This window comes from Camellia sinensis, chromosome 1 (genome assembly GCF_055761805.1).
Source record: "Camellia sinensis isolate YWXY chromosome 1, ASM5576180v1, whole genome shotgun sequence".
Classification (NCBI taxonomy): Eukaryota; Viridiplantae; Streptophyta; class Magnoliopsida; order Ericales; family Theaceae; genus Camellia; species Camellia sinensis.
This window is the reverse complement of record NC_138961.1, coordinates 118,256,937-118,273,220: the sequence shown is the minus strand read 5'-3', so window position 1 is coordinate 118,273,220 and position 16,284 is coordinate 118,256,937.

The window sequence follows — 16,284 nt, the reverse complement described above, 5'->3', positions numbered from 1 at the left end:
CAGGACCACGTGCTTTTTTAGCAAAATAAAATTTGGGGCTGGAAATGCACTGCCGCACGTGCGGCTTTGGGCAAAAAACTGCTGTCCGAAAATGTTGTTTGCTCCAACACTTGTTCTTTCCATTTCTAAACTTGGTTTCAACTCTCTTCACTCAAAAACATGTAAAATTACCCCACAACATAATAAACCAACATCATTCATGTCACACCCCGGACTTGCCCCTAAAAGTTCGGGCATGACCCGTTCAGGAACAGACATATAACCTGGTATATATCGTATATGGGGCCTTGACGGAAGCACAAAATATTAAAAGAATACTAAACCAAACAAGACTCCATTGAGCTATTTCTAACATGCCAGGATCTCATACATTACATGCACCATAATAGGTTGATAGAGTCCAAAAATATTCCTTAACAGTACTTATGTATAAACACATATACAAACACAGCCCTGTAGCCGGGCGTTTAACAAAAACCATTGAAGTTATGTACATTCAACCTTGGAAGGATAGCCAAGAAGTGAGCTAATTATCTTAATAAACTTCACAAAACAAGTGGCTTCGTGAGTGCCTGGATACACGAAGGTTGACAAAAGAAACCGGGCGTCACAGGTTAGGATTGACCACCTGGTTGGTTGCCTACAAAAACAGACATAACAGAAAGTGAGCCGGGCTCAGTGAATAGTAATACATAAATGAAATGATGCTTAACTTGAAACAAGACGTATATCAATACATATGAGAATACAAAGATTACAAAGTTAGCCTGATTCTGTATTCATCTTATAACGGCCTTAGGTCCAATCTTGAACATAACAGCTTGACATAACACATTCTTAAATCATAATGGCTTGAAGCCCTTGAAACATGGTGGTATGATGCCCTTGAACATAGTGGCACAAGGCCCTTAAACATATGGCGCTAAGGCCCTTGAAACTTGTTGGCGTTGAAGCCCTTGAAAGTGGCATAAAGCCCTTGAAAACATGCTTATACGAACTCAAGAGGTGTCTCACACGGATTCTAGAGGTGGCTCACATTGTAGCACTTAGTTCCATGTAGCACTTTGTTTCATATCATAATAACTTATATTGAATGGCCGTAGGCCCAGAGTCTTATAGAATAAAGGTATTTTATCTTTCCCATTTCATTCTTTACATACGTGGAACATACTTGAGCATTAACATACATACTTGAAACATTAATCATAGTTGCGTACTTGAGACATTAACATAGTCACGTACTTGAGGCATTAACATAGTTGCGTAAACGAAATGCTAATGAAAATCGTTAGCTATATGTAAAGAAGATAATGATACTACTACTCACAGTGTTGTGATGATGAACTTGTTCCACCCGGAGTGTGCCCTGCACACATTCAACCTTTAGAGTTTAGTTTCTTTTTCATATCAGATTACTTTCTGTTTCGTTTTACTTCGAAGGAATTTATACATATTAAAAAGGCATCAAATACATATTCCGACAACATTAGAGGGTTCTACACGCAAAACGGAGCGGTCCACGTTTTTCAGCATGGGCCGCACGTGCGGCTGTGAGCCCCGCACGTGCGGCAAGCTCTCCCGCACGTGCGGCAAAATGCCCCGCACGTGCCTTTTAGACAGTGGCTAAGCCCCTGTTTTTCACCATTTCCCACACGTGCGGCCATGACCCCCGCACGTGCGGCGATTTTGCCCAAAATTGTCCGAAAATTTCTTACAAAATCCCATCTTTTGGTACATCCTCACAAGGCTCAAATTAACATTCTTACTTGATAGTACATGGTCCAAAATCATGTCAAGATGATGGCAATTACATCAATCTAATTTAGTTCATCATTCTTAGGCTCACAACATACACATGGCCATGAGAATTTTAACTTTACACATCCATAAACATATATCCACATACTTGATTTCAAATTAAAAGCTCAAATACAACTTCTCCATGGTTAATTCAAAGTGAATCAACAACCAAGTAAGAGTATTTTGCCCGTTAACTTCTACACATACACAAGGTTACAATTACCATCTTCAAATACCAAAATCAAGGGGAAAATCTTACTCAAAGATAAGAGAAAGGTTTTAGAAAATGATTAGATTTACCTTAAGCTTGAGCTCCTTAGATTCTCTACCTTCTCCTTGTTGAATTCCTCTCAAACCTCCACTCTCTCTCTCATCCTTTCTCTCTCTTAGGAAATAGCTTGAAGAAACTCTTCTAAGTCCAACATGTATGAACATGAATATATACTTATATCTAAGCATATCATAGGTAAATAAAACAAAGATCATTCAGTTTAATCATCCTAAATTAAAATTTCATAAACATGCTTAATATTACCTAAAAATTATGCTGACTATATGTGCGAAATCAATTTCAGATAATTAAGCCTCTAAGGCTTCCAATTTCTGATCTAAGCATTCTCATGTAACAGATACTTTTCTTATTGAACAGATAGACATCCTTAATCATATGGTTTACTTATTTAATTTAAATTTTCCATAGGTCCACAGTAAGCATTCAAAATCACAAAATAGGATCCGAAAATATTACAAGGAACATGTACGAGGGTCGGGTTATTACAATTCAAGTATCATTTCATCTTAAACAAATCAATCTTTGCCTCAAGTTAGAAATTCAAGTCTCATTTTTCTACATAATCAAACTCTCACAATATGTGCCCAAAATCATGTAAATATATCTCACACATGGTTGGTTCTCACACCAAATCTTGTTATTCCATGAATCATTCTTAAGATTAAACCCAATTCAAGCAAACTTAAGGCAATCAAGGTTCAATCCCTTGAGTTAAGCTCATTCCATTCATAACCCACCACACTTGTTCATTTACATGTTAATCTTCCAAGTCATTCCTTGATTTCATGTAGTAGATGAATTATCTACAAAGACAATAGTTAAAGCCACATACCTTCACTCAATTCCTTGCTTTTCCCCTTAATCTCTTCAACTTTCCCAAGCTTCATGGTTAATCTTCTTTCTCTCTCTTCAATTCTCTTCAATCATCTTCAAAGCCACCATGAATATTGAGCTTCTCTTAGAGAATTTTGTCTCTTCTTCTCTCTCTCTCTCTCTCTCTCTTTCACGGTTCTCTCTCTCTCCCCCTTAGATATTTTTGGCTCAAACATCTTGAGTTCAACTCATATATCTCATATATCTATACATCTAACTATTTATAAGCTTATCACAATTTGGGAGAGCCAAACGCACCCTTATGAATCGTGAAAAATCAAATTTCAATTAAACTTCTTAAATGACTCTAAAAATTATACTGATCATAACTATGTACTCCATTCTGGTTTCTGAAGCCTCTAAGGCCTTCAATTTGTAGTGCAAAATTAACTAGCCAAACACACCTTAACGGATCAGACAAAATAAATTTCCAATTAATTTTCCCAAATAGCTCTAAAAATTCCCATTCGCATATCCATGAACTCAATTTTAATTTTTAAACCCATAAAGGTCGTCAATTCCAATTTTAAAGTCATAACTCAACAAATAATTCCTCAATTCAAACAGATATCATTAAAATAAAGTACATTAACCCACAAGTGCACAAGGGTAATTTCTGATACGAATTTTGGGGTCGTTACACGTGTTATCTCTCACCTACGAAAATTTGAATAATTTGTCTGTCAAAAAGATTGTATATCTGTTTATAAATATCTGTTTTGGGCTATCGGTGGAGGATAGCTATGATTGTTGTCGAAATTGCATGAGGATTAGATAAATTGAAACTAATTCCTTATTGGTTGTCATTGAATATAACTGTGTTTTAATACATTGTATATGTATGATATTTGGGAGGAGAAAGGGAATGTACTTCATGTTTGGGAGGAAAAAGGGGATGGAATCCATTAAATTAAGTTGGCTTGTGTGTCCTGGGTGCAAGTCCCGAAAACCGAGCGTATACATGGATGTCGATCCTGTGGACGAAATTTTCGTAAAATGGCAAAGTGAAGTGGTTGTGTGTAATGGTTGTGTGGTGAACAAACCACTGAGTTGTAATCTCAGTTAAGTCTTCTGGATAACATTGGGTATGTCTCATGAAGTGAGAAGATATGAAATGACATGAAACAAATTGATATAAAATCGATTGAAATATAACACTTGACATAATATGGTTTTGGGAAAAGAGTTGTTAATGATTTTATCCTTGAGCATTGGTCAAGTGCATCATGTTTGTAACCTTGTTAAAGTTCATATATTGTGCTAGATTGTTTCTGTTGGGCTTTGGCTCACCCTATTTGGGAAAAACCATTTTCAAGTGCCGACTCGTCTCATACTTTGAACACAAACACAAAGAAAACTAATTTATGGAAAACATTAAACAATCACAGAGAGTGAAACACTTAAAGGGATGAAGAGGAAAATTATTATAAACTTCTAAAACATTCATACACTTATTCAAACCGTTTCACAATCAAAGCTTAAGCAAAATCCCTTTACATCCCTTTACACTCATGGAGGAGTGGGAAGAGATGGAGGAAGAAGAAGCCACCATGAAAGACATTCTTCAAGCTTTAAGTTGTTTTTCTTCCCAAACCCTAGCTTCTCTCTCCCTTTTCTCTCAAATATTTTCGAACCCCTTTTCAGCCTATTTTTCTTCTTTTAATTCTCAATAGAAAAGCCTTAAATTTTTACGTACGCAACCCTAGGTAGGCCGCTCGAGCGCCTATGTGGGCCGCTCGAGCAGTAATGGGCTGCACATGTGGTAGAGCTTGGTCGCACATGTAGTGAGGTGGCAGGCCGAGATTTTGCACTCCTCGCATGAAGAATCTGTTTTCGTTTGCTTAAATTTACATGTTGCTAGCCAAATCTACCCAAGTGCACAAAACACATCATCTAAACCAAATAAACAACATTGAAAGACTAAAAATGTAACTTAAGTGGCCTCAATGTGGTACCTTTCGGCCTACATCACATCCCCCAACTTAGATTTTGCTAGTCCTCAAGCAAAACAAAAGAAATAAGAAAAGTAAAATAACTCTAAGCCACTTTCGTAGGGATCACGATTGCATTTAGCATATGCAACATGCCTTTAAACCACAAGGTTACCCCAAGTAAGCGAGTATAGTCTCGTGAGGGTTTCCAGAAATGATGCCCACAAACATCAATATACTCATATCTACCTAACAACAATAAGTAATCACACTACTCCAACTATCAATTAACTTATGTGCCAACTACAATGTGATATTAAGACATGATGAGTCATCGAAGGCATAGTGGACAAGCATGAAGGAATCCACTAAGTAAAAATCACAATTCAGTTAATACAAAAGTTAAGTCCCATGTACTTGTGAATGCTAGTAAACACATCATCAGTGTCCTTGGTGTAAAATGCATTCCCCATAACTAGTTAACTGTTCACTATAATAGCCCAGTATACCTCATAATAACACCCAACATATACCAAAAAACTAAGGTTGCGTTTGGTAGAGTTTTCTAACTGTGATTTGAGAGTAGGAGTTGTATTTGAGTTTGTGAGTTTTGGAATTATGATTGGAGTGTGGAAAATTTGTTTGGTGAAAGAGTTTTGAAAAGAGTTTTGAATTGAGTGAGAAATTATTAATGTGACATATGATATTTGATATAAAAACTTACAACTCATAACCAAACATATAACTCAAAATTTTATTAAAACACATAAAAATAAAAAAATTAAAAATTTGGAAAATATTTTTTTCAAATATACAAAAATTAACATAGGTCAATTGAAATAAATAAATAAATAAATAAATTTGTACTGTTCTGGCCAATCGGTCAGACGACCGGTTAGGCCAAATTTAAAACAAAATAATAATTTGAAAATCGCGCCTGAGACAGAGTTTTCTCTTGGTTGTGGAAATATAATTTGAAAGTCGTATCCAAACATGAAATTAGAATGTGTGGGTAGAATTATATTTCCAAAATCGTTCCAAACAAAGCCTAAATGTTTGCAACCAAGATTCTCAACATTTTTTTATTTATTTATTTATTTTTATTTTTTTTGAAAGACTGTGCAATGCCGTGATCCGTTAAGCTTTCTAATCAACCTACGTAACAAGCATTAGGCCAATGACTCCCAAACTAGATGGTTTTAGGGCACTAGGTGTGAAGACACCTTTACAGGCTTAATAACTCAAGCTGAAAAGGCTATGAACCCGAACAAGTCTTTATTTATTTATTTGTTTTTCTTAATTGTGCAATGTCTAGGTCCCTTAAGCTTTTTAATCAACTCATGTAGCAAGTATTGGGCCAATGACTCCCAAACCAGACGGTTTTAGGGCACTAGGTGTAGAGACATACCTATGGGCTTAATAACTCGAGTTAAAGAGGCTACGAACCCAAACAAGTCAAGGTTTTTTTTTTTTTTTGAGAATTAAGGCCACTCATTTATTCTTTTCTGCAAATCTAGCAATTATCAATGATGTACACCATGGATTAGAATAGAGTGGTCACCGCTATGAAAGTTTGTTTATGTGAATCAAGGCATACTCATGACAAGTGTACTAATGCCACAAACACAAATAACTCTCCTAGTGCAAACATCACATGCGAGTTTTTACCCTATAAACCCTTTTTATATGAGTTCACTATGTTCCCCAATTAACATATGCTTATATTACTGCCATACTAGCACAAAGTGAACATCAAGTGAAGTGGTGCAACCAAGTGCAGCAAGTACAAACATGAATTGTTTTTGTAAGATTGTGGTGGTCGGTAAGAAGATTTGTTGGCAAAATTATTAAAATTCTGCCTTGGTGGTGGAGGATTGTAAGAAATGCCTTGTGAATGAGGTCTCCATGAAAAATTAGGGTGATTACTCCATCCTAGATTGTATGTGTTGGAATATGGGTCATTACCCAAGTTGGAGAATCCTTGAGCCGGATTCACATGCTCTTGGACTAATTCCAGAAATTGTGATGCCGAAGGGCACTCACTCAAGTCATGAGCAGGGCTCGCATAAATAGCACATGCCTCATGAAATTGAGGTTGAACTTGTTGTGTAGGGGCATGTCCCGCAGCTAATAATTGGTCTATCTTGTGGGACAATGCCTCTACTTGTTAAGCTAACTCTAGGTTTTGCCCTACCTCATAAATACCCCTGGTTTTCGGGGCTTCAACTACCGGTTGTCGGACTTGTTGGGCTGCAGAGGCATAGTAGAGGGAATTATCACTTAAGTTCTCAAATAATTGCCATGCCTCAGGCCTCGTTTGGGGAGTGGCTATTTTAGCCAAAAAGCCAACTAAAAGTTGTCACATCACCTCTCTACTTTTCTGCACATCTTTTCGTAAAAAGCCAAAAAGTTACTAAAATAGCCTGTTTCCAAACGAGGCCCAGTGTCATTTTTGGACATGAATGTCCCACCACAAGAAGAATCTACCATTTGGCAGTGAGGCTCAATTAAGTCATAGTAAAAGGTTTGAACAAGTTGCCAATTAGAAACTTAGTGGTGGGGACACTGTTTGTACTAACCCCGACTCATGATTAACTGTTAAACCATGATTAATATGCCTAATAAGTAATTAAGATGAAATTATGAATTAATTTTCATGTGTATTGTATTAATTGTGTTCATATCTGTCTGTTGTAGGAATATCTGTTTGTGTTTCTGTTTTATTCTGCGAATTGAAGGCCTTATCGGCATCCGATCGCGAAATTGACTTAATATATGAGTTATTTGGAATTTTTAGAACATTATGGTAGGTTCAGTTGAAATTCGATTTGGAACCAAATAATTAGAGTTAAAAATATCAATTGATTAGTCATTAATTATATATCACTAACCAAGCCTATATAAGGCACATTGACTTAGGCCTTTAGTTTACACCTCCATTTCCTCGTCTTCATGCTTAAAACGTGGGAGAGAGAGAGAGAGAGAGAGAAATGAAGAGTTTGAGCTCAAATTAAGATGATTGCTAGAGAACTTGGAGGTTTTGGCTTGGAACTTCACACAATTGATCATTTAGAGCCTCATTGATCATCTAAGGTAAGAATTCAACCTTTGAGCTTTGGAATTGAGTCACTTACCGCTTGAATTCAAACAATTAAGTTGTGTAATGCAAGAACCAAGCTTAGATAATTGGTTTTGGGAGTGTATCATGCATGCATGCATAATTCTCATGATTTTGAAGTTGAATTCAAAGAATTCCCTCTTGCATGTCCTCATTTTGGTTTTGTTTTAAGAATTCAACATGTTTTTGAGTTAAACACTTCATTCAATCATGTTTTGAAAGTTTTGAACTTGCATCTTTACATGCATGATATGTTTTCACAATTTCAAGTTTAAGATTGCACAATTGACATGCTTATGGGCCTTGGTTTCAGGAAATGATCTTTAGCTCTCTATGTTTTACCAGTTTTGACATGTTTTCTCAAGTTTTGGAGCCCAAAGGTTGCATTTTAAAGCTTTGAATTTGAGTTTTGCACTTGGAAGTGCAATTTGAAAATTTTAAAATTATGTTCTCTACTCGAGCGACAGAACCTGTGCTCGAGCAACCACTCTGTATTTTGCACTCTCGCTCGAGCGAACAAAAGTTGGCTCAAGCATAAAATGCATGCTCCCAAAATTTTACCATTTTTGCAAACCGATCGAGCAACAAGAGTTGCGCTCGAGCGAAGACCTCAGTCTTACACTTGAGTGACCGTCGAGCGTGCGTCGAGTGTGCGTCGAGCGGAAAAATCAAGTAATCAATACTTTTGCAAAGTTTACAGACCGCTCAAGCGATGGAAGTTGAGCTCGAGCAACCACTCACGTGTTTGGACGTCTTCTCGAGCGAAAGAAGTTGCGCTCAAGCGAGACCCCTATTTTCAGCATATTTGACTAAGTGTTTTCAAGTGTATTTTAACATCCTCATTGTATCCTAGGCATCCCTAGGCCAAGATTAAGACATAATAATGAGGGTAAGACTTAGAAAAATACAAAGAATGAAATGAAGTAAGTTAAGTACGATCCGAGCGTGTGTTTCAGTATGTGTAACTGTTATGTTTGTGTAGGTCACGCATCGTAAGCTATTGATCCATTGGTTGCTATCAAGCTATTTGTGCAACTACCTGTGAGTAATAACTTAGTAAAACTATGTTCGATATGAAATACTTTATGAACATTATGATATGACATGAAATGTTTCTGAATGATACAAAAGGCTATTTTATAATTCCATGAATGATGATCCATATCTTTGAAATGTATTTGTGGTATCCTTAGCAAAGGCCCTCGCCTAGGGGACATAATACTATAGCTTATGGCCATGAGGCCCTCGCATGGGGGAAACAATACCCTGGCCCAGGCCCTCGCCCGGGAAAAACAATACCGTGGCCCATGAATGAGATATGTTACCCGGTACCAGAGGTTCCATTATGGAACTTGATATGCTTGACCAAAGAGATATGTTAATGCTAATGGAAGTACCACACGTGATTTGAATACGAATATGAACATGACTCTGTTTTTTATATGACTATGCTTATCTCTCTAATTGATATGATACGAAACTGGACATCATTCATTAAAATTGTTACTCTGTTATTAATCACTGGGCTTTTGCTCACTATTTATTATATGTATGTAGGTGACCAAGCGCGTGACCAGGCTCAGAGTTGATGACCTGGAGTCTCAGTCGTGTTAGGCAGCTGTTGTGCCTCTCGTGGAGGTTCCCTTTTGTGACACACATGTTTGAGACCTTATGTTCTTTTGGTATATGAACAAGTTTTATGTTTATGTGTATATTGGGCTAAGTTCCCCTTTGTTATATCTGTAATGAATGTGATGGGAATTACTGTATTTATGACGTCATGTCTATGTATATAAAGTTTTTTTTTTTAAATTTATGTCCCATGTATGTCTACACAGCACAATGGACTGTGTATGTTACTATATTTGCTTCCGCAGCCCCTGATTACGTGTGAATCTATTTAGAGGCCTTTGGTAATTCAAGGATTATTGGCCGGTTATGATGCTAAACCTATAGGGGTGGGTTTAGGTCTTGACACTGTTGTAAAATGTCATGAAGTTTTTCCCATGTTTCATAAAATTGCTCGCTATCAATTTGAGCAAAATTGGTGATGGCTTGCCTAAGTTGGTTGGTCTTACCAATGGGAAAGTACTTCTCCAAAAACTTCTGCTGTAGTTGGTCCCATGTTGTGACAGAGTTAGCAGGTAAGAAGTTCAACCAATGTTTGGCTTTGTCCTTCAGTGAAAATGGGAATAGTCGCAACATTAGGGCCTCATTGGTGAAATTCTAGATCCTCACTGTAGAGCAAATTTCCAAAAATTCATGCAGATGTTTATAAGGATCATCATGAGCTAGTCCATAGAATGATGGAAGCATTTGGATGGTGCTGGAGTTAATCTCATAATGAGCAGCAGTAGTGTCGGGTAATTGGATGCATGATGATGATGTATATGCAGTGGGTGTGAAGTAATCCTTAAGGGTCCGGTTGGGCCCATTTAGGCCATTTGGGTTCCCCATCTCAATTCGTTCGAGGTATGGGTATGGATATTCAAACCTAGAAACATGGTAAGAGGCTTTAAGTTTCCTAAGAGTCCTTTCTAGTTCAAGGTCCAAATTCCATAATTCAGGGAGACAAGAACGGCGCTCATGCATATACTACTCACACACACACACACACTAAGTTCCGACTATGTGCACTAAGTTATGAAAGCAAAATACCAAAAAAGAAAATACTCACAGCGAGTTAACGAAAACGCTTTACTCGTCTTGCGGGTGTTTGATATGTAGACTGTTGTCTCCAACCTCCACTTGAGCTCTTTCTTTCTTTTTAGCACTTTGGTTCTTTGCTTGCGAGTATTTGCTTTTTAGCACTTTAGTACTACGGTTACTTTTTAAAGCTCGGTTGCGCTCCGCTTGCACTTTGATGATAACTTCACTTTTAAAGCCTCTGCACACTTAGCAACACTAAAATATAAAATCCTAAACTAAAAATTAAAATAAGAATATAAATTTAAATTAATTAGTTTCGCCAAAAGTCCCCGGCAACGGCGCCAAAATTTGATGGATCGTTTCACACACTAAAAATAAACACTAAATTATACCAAATTGTTTAGAATAACGGTAAGTCCAGGTATCGATCCACAAGGACAATTATGAAATTAAACTGATTTGAATGCTAAATTCCTAAATTAATTTTGATAAAAAGATTGAGGGATATTATGACTAAACGAGAATTAAATGAAATTGAGAAAATTGAATTGACAATTAAAATTAGGGCTTGAGATATTGATTTTTGCCGCTAACCACATAAATAAGACTTAACATTGGCCATCGATTGCACTTCGGTTTGAACTACCTAATAGTTCATAACTACAAGTTTGAAACATTGATCAAAAGGATTGTTGTGTTCAACGTATAGGCACGAGTCATCTCCAATAGCACGAGGCGTTTGCTCTAAACTATGGTAGTAACACAACCCATCTCTCGTAGCATGCCTCGTCTCATACTTTGAACACAAACATAAAGAAAACTAATGTATGGAAAGCATTAAACAATCACATAGAGTAAAACACTTGAAGGGATGAAAAGGAAAATTATTATAGACTTCTAAAACATCCATGCACTTATTCAAATTGTTTCATAATCAAAGCTTAAGAAAAATCCCTTTACATGGCTAGGGTTTTATCAAAACCCTAAAAATAATAGCCTAGCCACTCATGGAGGATTGGGAAGAGGTGGAGGAAGAAGAAGCCACCATGGAAAACATTCTTCAAGCTTTAAGATATTTTTCTTCCCAAACCCTAGCCTCTCTCTCCCTTTTCTCTCAAATATTTTTGAACCCCTTTTCAACCTCTTTTTCTTCTTTTTATTCCTAGTAGAAAAGCCTTAAATTTTCACACACGTAACCCTAGGTGGGCTGCTCAAGCGCCCGTGTGGGCTGCTCGAGCGGTGGTGGGCTGCACGTGCGGTGGAGCTTGGCCGCATGTGTGGTGAGGTGGTAGGCCAAGATTTTTTGCTCCTCGCACGAAGAATCCATTTTCACGCCCTTTTTGCTTGAATTTACGTGTTGCCAGCCAAATTTGCAGAAGTGCATAAAACACATCATCTCCACCAAATAAACCACATTGAAAGACTAAAAATGTAACTTAAGTGGCCTCAATATGGAATGTTTCGACCTATATCATATATTCATGTTTTGATTTGATTATGTGTTGATTTCATGATATATGTGTGATGTGGGAGGGGTGATTAGTATATGGACTTTGGTGGTGATTTAAGGGTTCTGGCCTTAAAATTTTTTAAATAAAAGGGTTATGTCTTAATAAAAACAATGTGTACACCATGAATCTTGGATAATGAAAGAATAAAAGAAAAAGCCTCAATTTCTTGTGAAACCATAAGCATTGTTTATGGGTCTTGCTTGGTAAATAGATGAAAATTAATGGGTGAATTGGGAATGTGTTGAGCCATTTTGTGTTGAGATAAACTTAGAGTTTTGGATAGTGGTTTTGATGTATAATGTGGTATTACCTGCGTGGGGAAATTAAGGTGCCCACTTTCTTAATTGTGTTAGGACAATCAATGTGGGAATGTTTGAGGTGTCCATGTGCCCGATCGTGTGAGGACGATGAATGCGGAAGGTTTGAAGTGTCTACTAGCCATTTGTGTGAGGATGGAGAAATATGGAATTAAATAGAACAATGTGCATTGGAATATGAGATTGTGGAACTAGTGTTTATGGGTAAGGAATCATGGGTCATGCATGATTTAAATCAAATGTTCATATACTTGGTTAAATATATTTTCTTCTGGGCAATTGCTCGTTTCTATCTAACAAATTTCAAGACTTGGTGAACAACAACCACCCCAATGAAGTAGGAGTGGATCAACCTTTTTGTTGGAGCCAAGAAGACTTTGAAACATGTGATATGACATTTAGAGCTTTGGTTTTGTTTTGGGACCATGATTCATTTTTGTTTAGTGAAGACTTTGCCTTAAAGATTGTAAGACCGTAGGGCATTTGCTATGATTTTCTCTATCTTTTTGAACTATGAAAACTTATCATGTAATTTGTGATTCTCAACTTATAGTTCAATGAGAAAGAGAACCTTTGAGACTAATCTTGTAATCACTGTTGTTATTATACGTATGTGTGTTATGTCAAATATTGTTTCGTTTTGATTAATTTGGGGCGTTACACTTTCCATCTTGAAGTGTCCACCTGATTTTGATTTTCACTCACCAAAATCAATTCACGTACATGGCATGTACACTACCACTAGTATAACGAAAACTGATAAAAGTAAGTCCTATTTTTGTGTGCTAAGATTTTTTAGTTTAGTGAATGTATGTGGCATTGCAATGAAAATATTAAGGTGTATGTTAGATAAAGTAATGTATTAAAAAATATATATATAATTATGAAAAGTACAATAAGACTTACTTTCTATACAACCATCAGCCCTCATCCCTATATCTCTCTCTTCTCCCAACTCAGTAGTTGGATGGCCACAGTTATATGTGCACTGTGGGCCCGTTTGTTTTTAGAGTTAGAGCATCTCCAACAATCTACCCTATTTTTTTCCCCTAAAATATAATTAAAAAATTGATTTCCTATTTTAGGGAGTCACTTTTTCAACTACTTACCCAAACAACAATTCCTATTCTTTTTCTATTCTATTAAAATATTCCCTATTCTTTCCCACCTTCTAATTCACACCTCTCACAGTCGATGAAATAAAATAAGAATTTTATATATTTGGGGGAGCTACATGCATGACTTCCTACAAATAAGGAGCGACTATAGCAATCCTAAATTTAGGGGACTCAATAGGGGTTCTATTGGGTTGTGTTTTTTTGACGACCAACTCCTCAATTTTGCAAAATGGTAGAATAAGGGCTTTATTGTCGATACTCTTAGGTTGGGTGAGATTGTTAGTGTGTGAATTGTTAGTGTGTGGATTGTTAATATACAGATTCTTAGTAAGGAGACTAAGAAAAACTGTGTTTGTTTAATAACCACCGGACTAGCAAGATTTCGGGTTTGTTTTGTCATTCTACGATGGGATTAAGTATATGAAATTTCATAAATACCTTTAGAGTTTTTGATATATTTTAATATTAAAGTATATTTTATAAATATTAAAATTATATATATTTTTGTACTATATTATTTTAATGTATTATTTTTTGATATAATTTTATTATTATACTATTAATTTTTTTATATTAAATTTTTTTGATATAAAGAATGATGAGAGTCAAAAATGATGAAAAAAAAAATGGTGGAGAAGAGACCCTACCAAAAGTAAATTAGGTAAAACACTAAAATGGCAAAATAGCTTTTTTCAAGCAAATCCTAAGGGATTAAATCTCAACACCAAGTCTTTTTGACCTTTGTTAATCCCCTCTATCTATGGGATTCATAGTGCATTGAAACTAACAATTTATTAGGATTAATTGCAAATAAACACAATATTGTCAATCCTACTTACTATTAATCCTAATCACATGCTCCATCTTTGAAAACAAACAACACCTAAGAACTGACAATGTTATTGTACACTTTTAACACCGCCTCCTAATAATTCCATTGTGAAGACAAAAGTGAAAATGACTAATATAAATTTTAGAATTAATCAGTGGACTAACTTGTCCATTGTTGGTGCCCTTAGTCAATAAACCTGATGTCCTGTCCTTGCTGTGAGAAAATCTCTCTTTGTCTCTGAGCTAATGAATGAAGAGCAAAGAGAACACCACTTGTGCGTACCAAATACCGCATTAGATGATTGTGGACCGGACCTCCGCACCCGACTGGACTATCTAGGAACTAAGTCCCTGCAACAATAAGCACCGTTAGAGCTGCCTGGCCGGAACAGGTCAGATAACCCTTTTGGTGTGGGAATAAGTGATCGAAGAAGATGAGATGTGCTCTCTAAGTGTCAAGAGTTATGTTCAAGTGAGTATATTATAGCTCCACTTAGTTACCTTCAATGAAAAGTCCTTGTAGTTTATATAGAACTCCTTACTTGTTGTCCAAGATGGTTTCATGAGACTTTGGTGCTACCATGATTCCCTTAACATTGCTTAAGGTAGGAGACCATGAGGTATTTGATAATGGATGCATATACTCGTTGTCTCCATGCTGATAACAAACCACATTCCCTTGATCAACCATTTTCGTGATTCTAGGGAGAGGGCACCAACTGAGGTGGCAGCCTGCACATGCATGCATTCATAGTTTTCACGTTTCTCTGAGAGGTTCCCTCAGCTCAATACCGTTGTGCCTTGGCTCGGCCCTTTATGAGACTGTTTGTAGAGATGGGCTGGCCCATTTAGATATGTTTGTGTGGGCTCGGCCCACTTTGGTTTTTGGTGATGGGTTCGGCCCATCAGTTTGGTCCAAAGATGGAGTCCTACAACTCAGCAAAGCCCAGTGTCACGGTTGGACCGACCTTTCCATTGCGAGTTGGGCCCAAGTGCTTGAGGACTTGGGTGGACTATTGATCATGGATTTGAGCTTGATTAGCTTACCCACACATTCACCTGACCCACTTGGACTTGGGTTTAACGGATTTGGCCGACCCATGGCTTAGATCCGACCGCTTTATATTTTACCCCTTCATTTTCCCCCTAGCTTGCGTTAAGGTTCCCCTTGGGGGGAGCTACTGTCCAATACCCTAAGCATCGTGTTGCTTCGTATCTGCCTCAGTTCGGCCTTAGTGGCGGTTCGATCCTGACACATGCACTCTGCATGTGTCCTTTCATGATGACACGTGGTGGGGTTGTACTAGCGTGCAAAGGTAGTGCGCCGAATCCATACAAAGGGGCATGATCTTGTACCTTCACACCGGTTGAGGGTAATAAATGCCCTAGGGGTGTCAATTCAAACCCCTTCCTCTATCTCTGAATTTAAGGAAACCCCAAAACCCTTTCATTCTTCCACCTTGGTTCGAACGGCGCTTTGCCTAGACTCTCACCGCCATTACTGCTGCCATTCTCGTTCCAGTCTCAAGGATCTCCTCTCGTCGCTGTTCCTTCGTTGAACCTCTGTAAGTTCCCTTGAAACCTATCTTTTCTTTTTCTTTTCTGTCATGATCGCCCTCTTTGGCCCTCGCGCCATTGTTTCCGGCAACTGGTTCTATTTCTTACTTAGTTGAGTTTTGTCCCTACCCTACTAGGTCTAGACAATGGGAAAATTCCGAGCGTTTGTGGATACTCCTGAGGCAATGGCTTTATTCCGCCATGACTATGGTATCCTGAAGATATGACCCTTTCACTGGCAAAAGTTGACGCAAAGCGCATGGGTACCAGAAACACTGTTGCTTTCC